Source organism: Ischnura elegans, chromosome X (genome assembly GCF_921293095.1).
Source record: "Ischnura elegans chromosome X, ioIscEleg1.1, whole genome shotgun sequence".
Taxonomy (NCBI): Eukaryota; Metazoa; Arthropoda; class Insecta; order Odonata; family Coenagrionidae; genus Ischnura; species Ischnura elegans.
In genome coordinates this window covers 86,655,677-86,667,277 of record NC_060259.1, presented here as the reverse complement: position 1 = coordinate 86,667,277, position 11,601 = coordinate 86,655,677, and positions in this window count along the sequence as shown.

The window sequence follows — 11,601 nt, the reverse complement described above, 5'->3', positions numbered from 1 at the left end:
ACCGGAATAGAAGTGCATAATCTAAGTTCCCAAACCTTCATAGCCACTCGAGAGGCGTCTTCATAGACCGTAGTCTCCTTTCCTGCGTGCGCAGGTCTAAAATTATTTCATCACTTCTCTAAAAGTTGGTAACATCGATTTGTTTAACGCCGACGAGGCGCCAAATAAGGGACAAGTCGTCTCACTACGCATCGCTTTTTACCTTCTACCATCTTCTGATTTATATTATCAAAGATAAACGACCTCCTAGCAGCATGCGCGGGATGAATTTTGCTGTGTTAGAGGCGTGGGAGGGGGAGAAGCGAGCGTGGAGGGGAAGGGATCGGCCTGCGGCTCTGGTATCCGCGACGCTGCGTGGGTGTTGGAAATATTTTCTTCGCGGACGCGGACTCAAATTAGGCATTTTGTGGCTAAACGGTGGCAGATACGTCAAAATGCACGAAATATTTGCCCTGGAAGGGCAGTAACTCGGCAAAATCTATAGGGAATGACCATAAAATACTATATTTTTCGAATTTTGACCCTCCCCACCTAAATTGCATTTGAGCGAGGGTCAGGGGTTCACGTACAGGTCTCAAATTTTTCAGGCCTTATTTTTGATCGGTCCCACAACTTTTTTTCATTGGGCCAGATGGATTTGAAAAAAATCGATTTTTGCGATCCACCCTACTGTTCATATAATAACTTCATTTCGAATGTGGATTCATCGTTTGGGTAAAAAAATGGGCATTCTCTTGGTGAACTGAATTATAAATGTTACCCTGATGTAGGTTCATCTTTGGGGACACTGAAGGCGTCTTCATACGCTAACAATAGTCTTTAAATACTGATCTGCTAATATTTGAAAATGCTAGCGGGTGAATAACAATGAGTTCAAAAATTAAGTGCTGCCTCATCAAGTAATCTTACCTTCGAAAAAAAACCGTTTCCCCTGCGTAGAAAATCAGATAATCTCGTGAATAGTAGAAAATAAAAAAATATGCTATAGAAAAATACGCTACGGATAAGGCAGTGCGACAGCAATGGAGCATATGAACTCAATATCCAATCAGAATGTGCAGCAGTTTGCTGTTATTTCTGAATCGAGCGGTAAATGCCTTCCATCGACGCAGTATCTTTTCATGAACGTACCTCTGAAGTTTTTTCGCCAAGTACCGTAAGAGTTACGGGCATGGTTAATGCAGTTTTGGAAAGGTGACCAATGTGGTCAAGTAATTATGTAATGCAATTAGTTTGTTCTTAAGAAAATTTTAGCCAAAATGGCGTCCAAAAATTGGTTTTTCGAAAATAATTTCATCCCTTCCGCTCCCCTCGAATTACTTTAAGGTGCAGGATAACGAAAATGATTATTATATATACTCATAACATCGTCTTCGAAATGAAGGTAACAATTTTCTTTCGTCGTCCTTGGTAACACAGAAAAAAATTAAAATCTTCCGAAAATCACCGAAAATTACGATTTCTAAAAGATTAACACAGGATTTTTTCAATTTTAACCTGACCGATTTCTTTCAAACTTTGTAGTTACATACAGTTTTGCATTGTCTTTCATAAAACATAAACATTTAATAAATGATTTAATCGATATAACCGCGAAAAAATAAAAATGGCTGGCACTATTCACTTTTTTCGGGGACTGGTTTGCTTTTTATTGTATTACTCTCGAAATATGGATGTCATAGGGCAATTTTCTTTTAGAATTGACAGTAAATGAATGTGACCATATAGTATCGTATTCTTTAAACCCCCCCGAAACCCCCTAAAAATTAAAATTTGCATATAAGTTGCCTTTTCGGGTACTTTTCGTTACAATTCCGCCGCTTTCCCAAGCCTTACCACTCATCGCTACGGAATTGATGTGAACGATTGATGACCCCAGGCAGTACGAACCTATAAACCCCCGGTAAAACCACGTACACCCCCCAAAAAATAAAATGTTGCATATAAGTCTACTTTTTGGGTACTTTTCGTGACTATTCCACCGCTTGTTCTTACCCCAACGACTCATCCCTACGGAATTTATGTGAACGGATGGTGACCGCCAGGAGTACACACATATAAACCCCCGGTATCCCCCTGAAATCCTCCCCAAATGTAAAATGTGCCATTCAGTCTCCTATTTCGGAACTTCTCGCAAAAATTACGCCGCACTCCCCGTCCCCTCTGAGCTCTAGATCCGGAATATATGGTGAGGGCGGGCCACCGTAAACCATACGGGAAAAAATACCAGAAAACCCCCGATCACCTCCTGGAACCTCTCCGAAAAAAAAATTTTAAAGTCGCCTTTCATAGAAGTTTTCGTCACAATTTAGCAGGTACCCCTACTACTTATTAAAAACCCCGATAACCCCGTGAAACCTCAAAAAAAAATTCTAGTAAATCGCCTCTCCGGGTAAAAGAATCGTCAGAATTCCGCCACTGTTCCGGACCCCTAGGACTTATCGGCACGGAATTTATGAGAACGATTTGTGACCACTGGTTTAACACAAGTATATAACCCTTTTATTCCCCCGGTATTCCGTTGGAACCCCCCGCAAAAAAATGAAAAACTTGCCGTTAAGTCTTCTTTTATGGGTACTTGTCGCCACTATTACGCCGCATTGCATTACCCTTTACAATCATTGCTACGTGATCACTGTGGACGATTGGTGACCCCCCGAATCGCCCTGGGCACCCCTCTCGGTGGAGAAGACTACGGAATAAGCGGAGAAGCCGCGGGGGGCTCCTCACTCCCAAGGCGGCGAAGCCGCCCCACAACGAGGAACGGCGAAGCCGTTCCGAGGAGTATCCGGCGTGGTAGAGGGGGAGCTTCAGCTTCGGCGAAGCCGCCCCGACGTTCAAGCGGCGCACCAGCTGTGGGCTCCCTCCACCCCTTAAACGAATAACGGTGAAACAGTTCCGAAATGCCCTTGCCCTCTGGGCGGCTATGCCGGCCCCAGACTCGGAACGGCTTCGCCGTATTAAGCGGGGTAGCCCCGGGGGGGCACACTCAATCCCTGAGCGGCGAAGCCGCCTCTCAACGAGGAACTGCGAAGCCGTTCCGAGGAATGGATGGAGCGCTTCCCCACCCCCTGGCCGGCGAAGCCGGCCCCTAGCTGAGGTGAGATTATTCGAACTAAAATTCTTCGAACGACCACAAATGTAGACGGCGAAGCCGGAACCGGGGTTTTTAAGGGGCGGAGCCCCTTAACGAGCGCGCGGAGCGCAGCGAGTATATAAAATAGGATGTCTGTTGGTCTCTCCGCTATGTGTCTCCATACGGCTGCACAGATTGCGACGAAATTTAGAATATAGGTGCATCTGCTCCCAACCCCCGTAGTGCTACTTGGTTGCGTCCTTTGCGTCGTTTTCTCATTACCGTTTCTTATGTCACGTTGTATAATTCTGCGATTGCACATCCTGCGGGGTAGGCACTGCTCTTGACACTATCACAGGTCAAACCTTACTAAAGCATACTTCTTTCGCCTATAAATCTTTTTAGTGCAAACCTTTTTTCTGGACTATGCGTTCACACGACGTTTATGATCTATGCACATTGTAACTATCGTTTCCAAAAGTATGTAGATACCCACGAGCCCCACTTAACTGATGTAGTAGGGTCGGTAAAAACTTGGAAGGCTGGCACATGCAGGGGCGCAGCTAAGAATTAAGGCTAGGGGGTTTTAGACGCAAGTAATACTTAGGAGTATGGGGGTATTGCATACCCGCCAGGGTAAGCAGGAGTTGCGAGGGCCCTCCGCCAGAAAAATTTTAAGAGTAATGGTTCAAAATGATGAGTTTTACGGCTTTCTGAGGGATATTTGATTAATCCTAACTCTATACTATAATTAATACTGTTCCAATTCAGTAAAATGGATTAAACTAAAAAAATTCTCTGAGCTCTGGGGGGGTTTTATCCCCTAAAACCACCCCCTCGCTGCGCCACTGGGCACATGAGGTAGCCTGCATCTATCACCAGTTCACCAGCAGTAGCCGGAGATTATGAGGAAGAATTCTTAGCCGGGTCTTTTAAGAGTTATCACATTGCGATGACTTTGATTAATTTCTCTAGTGTAAGGGGAATACCGTTTTTACAATTCCAGGCTGTATGAGAAAATTACAAGGACACCGTTTTGCACGACGGACGTCTTAGAATAATACTTCCTGAGCTGGCCGCGTTCAGAAGCCAATGAGCTTTGCGTTAATTTTTGTACTACAGTGTCCTTTCCGTTTATCCATTATTATTGTGAAATTTATTGTGTGCAAATAAAGGAAAGAAGCAATGCTACAGCAGGGATCCAAAAGGGTACATGGTACGCAGACCACAAAGACGTAAACGACGACTCTACCAATGACAGACGCCTTGCCTTCCCAATACATCTTTGGAAAATTTTTTAATTATAACCTGAGTCTCGTTAATTTACACGCGAGTATCGGTCGACAAACCTAGGTGCTGAGTTGAAAATGTTCTCTTATCTCTCCTCTTTTGAAGAATTTCTTCTTTCGTGAGTCTAAGAACGAATTTGACTGCAATACCTTTCATCCGCCTTCCTTCCTATTCGTTAAAATGAGGTCACCATATCGTCTGTTACTTTAACGCCAAGGGCATTCACCATACTTTTCACGATCTATAGGGTGTTTTCATTCTGTTTCCGAGGAATATCGTCCATTTCAGGGTCGGCAGCATGAGCAACTCTTGGTCATCTAACCTCTTATCTAACTTACCATACATTTTAAGTTATCATTTCCTTGCCTACGCGAGTCTATTTTTGCTAGATATTCAGTGATCTAGTTGAATTTTCTTGCAACATTTGAGTATTTTCATCCAACATACTGTGCAAAAACTCGACAGCCTTGCTCAAGTATACTTCCATACGTTTCCTGCCATCCTCAGCTTCTTCTAGTAATTTTATAATATGCGAAACACTAGTGCAGGGTCCGCATCCGCCAATGGAACTAATGTCATGCTCTTTCGTCTTTTAACAGCACATCTAGGACCATAAATATTGCATACCAGGCGTAAGAAACTGTAGGAATGTAAGAATGAATCCACAATATCGTCCACAAAATGGAGAATGAAAGAGAGTACTTTTGTATATTTAAAATACGTCGTGTTGCGACACGGAAATTAGAGGATTCAAAAGAAGCTTCCGTATGAAAAAATGGGAAACATCAGATGCATAGTATGCATAAACTATTTCCTCGCGCAGAAATTAATTTTCCAGTGAAAATCATGAAAATAATATGGTGGTTTCCTATCATTTTTTATTGCCTAAATCAAAAGATTATTACTCTTGGAGTACGTATATCACGCTTTTAGATTTTTAAATGACGACATCCATTTTTCGCGATTAAATGAAAAGTGGACATTTTAAGCGCGCGATAACGCGACGGCTAAGTATGAATGCTGGGAAAGGCCCGTGTGACGTCATTCTGGTTCCCGATGCCGCATTGTGAGGTGACCTTGGGGCAAGGATGTGTGTGCCGCTGCGATGCAGGCTGCTAGCAGGTAGCAGAGTACCCTGCTAGCAGGTAGCGCTTGGCTTCCATAAGGATTATTAATACCTCATCTAACGAAGGAAACTTTCCGATCACAGGCAGTTTTCATAGGTGACTATTAAGACATGTTTCCCAGAACTCTATGCCTCATGCAAGGTGATCTCAGACGATGTAAAACTCCTGACTACTCGTATAGCATCTAGGTCCCTGTGACGTCACGCGGAGTGGCATCGCATGGGCGCCAATCTGACCTTTTTCAAATGAGGTTAAAATTGACCATTAACATTCTTCTAAACTGGGATTTCTAAAACCAAATAATTTGTATGTTATGAATACACTAATGGTGGATTACGAATCGCAATCAATGCCTTTCAATTTTCTTTGATGAAGGAAACTATCCTATTGTAGATATCTGCCTTCTGTAAAAGAAATTGTACGTTGAAATTATGAAAAAATACCGTAGTACAAACATACATCTTATAGTCGTAAAAGACATATGAATTATAATAAGTAAAAGGGACGGAATTACTTATTTTTCCTTGTCCACGGACATGACGGATTATCTTAGCTCTATCAACAAACTGGGCTAAACTTTTTCTTCCAGCATTACAATTTTATAAGCAATTTTTAAGATTTTTACTTAAATCATAGGAACGAGATTAATTAAGACAAATATGACAGAAGGTAATTTTTCGAAGACAAAGACTCAAAGTACTTTCCCAGCAGCCTTATCACGATTGTTCTTCCTAGGAAAAAATATGGCGCTTGTTATTGATGAAAATACATTTTCGTAAGTACATATATTTTCCAAAATTATGTCCTATTGGTAAATCATGTTCTTGGAGGAGTAAAGCAACTTTTAATTCCAATGCATACTAGGCCATGACAAATGAAGAACTTCGCTTAACTTGTAACGTACTTGCATCGTATTCGCTAATTTTCGTAAAGGAATTGAGCGTTTTAAGCTATTTAAATATTGATGTCTTCCTTTTTTCTTGGAATACAAAATAGCTATTGCGGTTTGATAGTCCTCAAATGTTTTTTGCTATATATTCCTTTTTATAAGTATTTTTATTCTGCAAACGCTTTGATTTATTATAATAATTCAAATTACTAATTCGATTTGATACATATCTTTCATTGATAAAATAAAGTGGAGTCAAGGACTTCCAAATCATATTATAATTATTTAATTTGTTTCCTATTGATTGTATAATACTTGCCTCATTCCATAGCACTTTCGTATGCTCCCTAAAAAATTGGCAGATGTCAAAAAGGTATTGAACAAATACATTAATCGCTTGAGATTACTTGAATGGCTGCCTTCATAAATAACTAGACTTTATTCTAGAATTCATTACGACGAAGTTTTCAAGTAATAGAAGGATATAAAAGCCATTCCACCTCAATTCAACAAACCTCTCTTTGGGTATCAGATTTTGATGAAAATTAATTTGAAATTTGAAAAAAGAAAAATCTCTGCCCACCTCAAACTAAATACCCCGAAACTCTTCCCAAAAAAATTTAGTTTTATGCGCATTTCAATTTATTTGCATTATGTTTTTTTAAAACGTACCGTGAAGCATATAAATTCCACTATTTCATCGCCAAATCGTTAAATTAATAAATGATTAAAATGCGCACGAAAAACACTTTTTTTCCTTAATTCTGCCTCGCCATAATTAGTTTGAGATGGATATAGACGCATACAAAAGTTTTGATCAAAATCTGAGACTCAAAATAGTAGGTATAACGATGCTCATAGCAGACGCGCAGCTAGGAATTAAGGCTAGGGGGGTTTTAGGCGCAACTAGATACTTACGGGTGTTGGGGTATTGCATACCCATCAGAGTAAGCAGGAGTTGCGGGGGCCCTCCTCCTGAATAATTTTAAGGTTAATGGTTCAAAATGGCGAGTTTTACGGCTTTCTGAGGGATATTTGATGAACCTAATACTATTTTATAAGTAATACTGATCCAAATAAGTAAAATGGATTAAACTTAAAAATTTCTCTAAGCTCTTTATCCCCCAAAACCCCCCCCTCGCTGCGCCACTGGCTCATAGGACATCAAGATGAGCAAACAAGAATTATGCAATTATATTGAAAACTTCTCAGTGCTTTTTCGGTGCGGTCTAATAAAGGAACTCGTGATTCTTTGATAATTCCATTGATAAAAGTGACGGTACCACGATTAACAAAGTTAAATTATATCGGAAATACGTCATATATGGACTCCTTTTATATATTTGGGGCGCATTCATATTCTTGAAACCGTACAATGGTAGAAAACTAATCGTCGAAAGTACTTAAAAACACAGTAGGTGGCTTAATTAAATGATCATGTTATCTGTGTGTTTCAAAAATTGGGGACCAGGAAGGCAAGTCGCGTGAAAAGAGGGAAACTGGCAAGATGAGGAGAGGGTCTTCCAAATAAACCACTTTCAATTGTTCTCAGGTAACTTGAAACTTTTACTCAATGTCTGTGAAATTTTCTCCGGCATAGGAACTCCTACCTCTATCTTTTTCTACTCCCCATTCCACTTCCATTTTTATTTTTTCACGGAGAAACTACTTTTTAAGATACTTAAAACTTACACACTTTCCGACCCGATCACCTGACACGACGTAACTCCCCGACCATCCCTGTCGGGGCCAGCTCTACAGACTTCCCAACCAATTCACCGGACCCGACCAAATAACCAATATTCCTCAATACACAACGTGATCGCCAGGGCCGGATTTACCGTAAGGAAAAATAGGCACGTGCATAGGGGCGTCGCAGTCCAAGGGCTGCCATCTAGGCAACCGGCAATGATCTGTAGTAATAGAGGCGCCTCGAAGGGCACCGCCGTCAGCAGGCTTATTATGTGGGTTCCGTCTGCCTGCAGGTGCCCTCCTTGCTAGGGCTTTAAATGTGCTAAGTTAGGACTATAGCAGAATACATGCCACAATAAATATTGAGAAAAGAGCAGAGACATTTAGAAATATTATCGTGTTTTTGTCGCATGCCCGCCCATGCTGTGGATGGTATTAACATAAAGGCAACAGACGAAGTGAAATACCTAGTAGTTACCATATCCTCGAACCTATCGTGGGGAACACATAAGAAATAATAACGGCATAGCCCTGACGAAATTAGGATTCGTCGAGCGAATCGTGGGAAGATTTTCGGATGAGAAAGTAAAAGAAAGGTGCTATTTCACACTCGTCCGACCTCACATTGACTATGCAGTAGGGCGGATCGGAAAAATCGATTTTTTTCAAACCCACCTGGCCCAATGAAAAAAAGTTGTGGGACCGATAAAAAATAAGGCCTGAAAATTTTGAGACCTCTAGGTGAACCCCTGACCCTCGCTCAAATGCAATTCAGCCGTAGGCCGATTAGGGAGAACCTTATGCTCCATCTTGCACTTACACGCAAAAATATCGCGTAATTTCAAATATTCCTTTAAAAGTGTTTGAGTTTTATGCTTTGAATAAAACCCTACTTTTGGCCTATTCTCATTATTCTCACACTTCCGTAAGTCGCTAAATCCATTTAGTCACACTCATAATGGAAGAGAAGCGCGCCACCATAGTTCGCACACCTTTATAGCCTTTCGAGGGGCCTCTTCATAGACCGTAGGCTTCTTTCCTGCGTTCTCGGATCTAAAAATGTTTCATCACTTCTGTAAAAGTTGATAACATCGATTTGTTTAACGCCGACGAGGCACCAAATAAGGGACAAGTCGTCTCACTACGCATCCTTTTTTTTACCTTCAACCATCTTCCGATTTATATTGTCAAAGATGAACGCCCTCCTAGCAGCACACGCGGGATGAATTTTGCTGCATTCGAGGCGTGGGATGGGGAGAAGCGAGCGGGGAGGGGACGGAATCGGCCTACGGCTCTTGTATCCGCGACGCTGTGGGGGCGTTGGAATATTTTCTTCGCGGGCGCGGACTCAAATTAGTCATTTTGTGGCTAAACGGTGGCAGATACGTCAAAATGCACAAAATGTATGTCCTAAGCGAGAAATACTCGGCAAAATCTCTAGGGAATGAGCATAAATATTATATTTTTCGAATTTTGACCCTTCTCCCCTAAATTACATTTTCTCATCATATTTGGTTCTCCCTGATAAGGAATTCGAATTCATCTTCTTATCTCGTGAGAACTTCCAAAGATGGACTGAAAACAATTGAAGAATATTCAGTAGTGAAGCGCGTGTATTTTGCAAAACGCCTCAGATTGTCCGCTAGCACTTGACAGCAGGAGTGGGGGTAAAGCGAGCTACCTGTTGAAAACAAGAAGTTGGATGAAGCCGAGTATCAGATGGGCGTGCCGCTGAAATAGCGATCTTCCCGAATACAGTGAGTCGGATATACGAACTACATGCGTTCCAAGACCTCTTCCCTAAATTGATTAACCCACAGTCCGGCCGCCGAGAGTTGTCCGATGACAGGCGGAATGGTCTAGGTCAGGGTAGGGGGCAACGCTGCCAGGTAAGAAAGTGAAACGTCTACAAAGGGCTCCGTGAAGAAAGGAGCCGGAAGGGACGACGAGCGTGAAGGACCCAGGGGAAGAATCACTTGTTATGGTGGATCAGGCTAATTTCGGCGCTTCTTATGCATTTGACAACGTTGTATGACTAGGCGAGAATGTAAGGTGTGTTCGGGGGATAGCGATTGGCTATATATCATGCTGGCGAAGGGTTATCCTCCCCTCGTATTGTGCCGTCATCGGACAACTCTCGCCGGCCGGACTGTATGCAAGGCATCGAGGAGTACGGTTATCCTGCAGGATGCAACACTGCATCACACTTACGCGCTGACTCATGATCGTGACGTACTGATCCATCTGGGCGTGCGACGCATCCGGAGCCGAAAATATAGCTCCCCGCGGTGTCGAAGAATGGGCAAAACGCTGACCAGTTCTTAAATTGATTCTATGATACTTTGTCCAGATTTTGCCCAGTGAGAATTCCCCAACGTCACACCACGTAGCAACGGCCAAATGGGAAGGTGCCAAATTCGAAATTTTTGAATGCTCGTACCTATGAAAATTCGTAAATCGAATGTGCGTAGGAAGAGGACTAACTGTACGTCCAATTTATGAGCGTTTATGAGTGGGTCACCTTGACTCCAGAAGAAAGAAGCTTATTATATGATGTTGTGAGTAAATTGAATAGAGCCATAATTGGCGCTCTTGGGCACTGTAGAAGAAATGAACTAGAACGTGGAACGATTATTAACACTTAGTGTAGTGAACATCCACCTAATTGCCGTTGCTTATGCGTGAAACTTCGTAATAAAGTTTATTTTGTAACCGCTGGGACCGGGACTGTAGTTCGAATTAACGTTTTTTTCACTGTAGCTTGGATAGGCCTTTTCGTCGGGACCAACAATTTGCTTTGTCATAACGAGAACTTCGTAATAACGTTGTTCGTATTAACGATAGTCTACTGTATACCAGAAAGGTACTTGTACTTGAGAGAAGATCATCAAATATAAGTTCTCCCTGTTTTGAATAATTCACTGCTTGATTAAAAATTTTAAAACCATACAATTAGTCATTTAAAATTGTTCTTACACAGATTAAAAAAGAATTAAATGAAGTATTACTCGACTTTACTTTTATTATGAGCAAAAAATATTTAACATTAACAAATAAACTACCCATCAAAACATTTGGTCATGGTCTTCATAGAGTTAACTACACCAGAGATCATTCGATGAAAAACAACATTTTCCTTACCATCACTCATAAGGTCCGCATTCTATTTACTAATTTTTGTTCAACCCTTTCACTGCTGTCCAATCTCTGAAAACCTTCTCCTCAAATGCGGCGAAAAGGTTAAAATGTGTTTCATTGGGCCATGTGGCAGGTACTTCCAGGATGGGCGTGGTACACCCTCGTAGGGTCGCAAATCTAGGACCCTTTCCTCGCTGGCCCGTCTCTTAGACACTGTGAGCGTGGGGCCTCCCTCCCGAAAGGTGACCGCTCTGACTGCAATTTGAAAATCAACCAATCAATCCGATCATCAAAAAATGATTGTTTGCATTGCACTTCTGCCAATCAAGCAATCAAGTACATCTCTGAACCTTTCTGTGATGAAAAATAACAATTTTATTAAGTTTGCT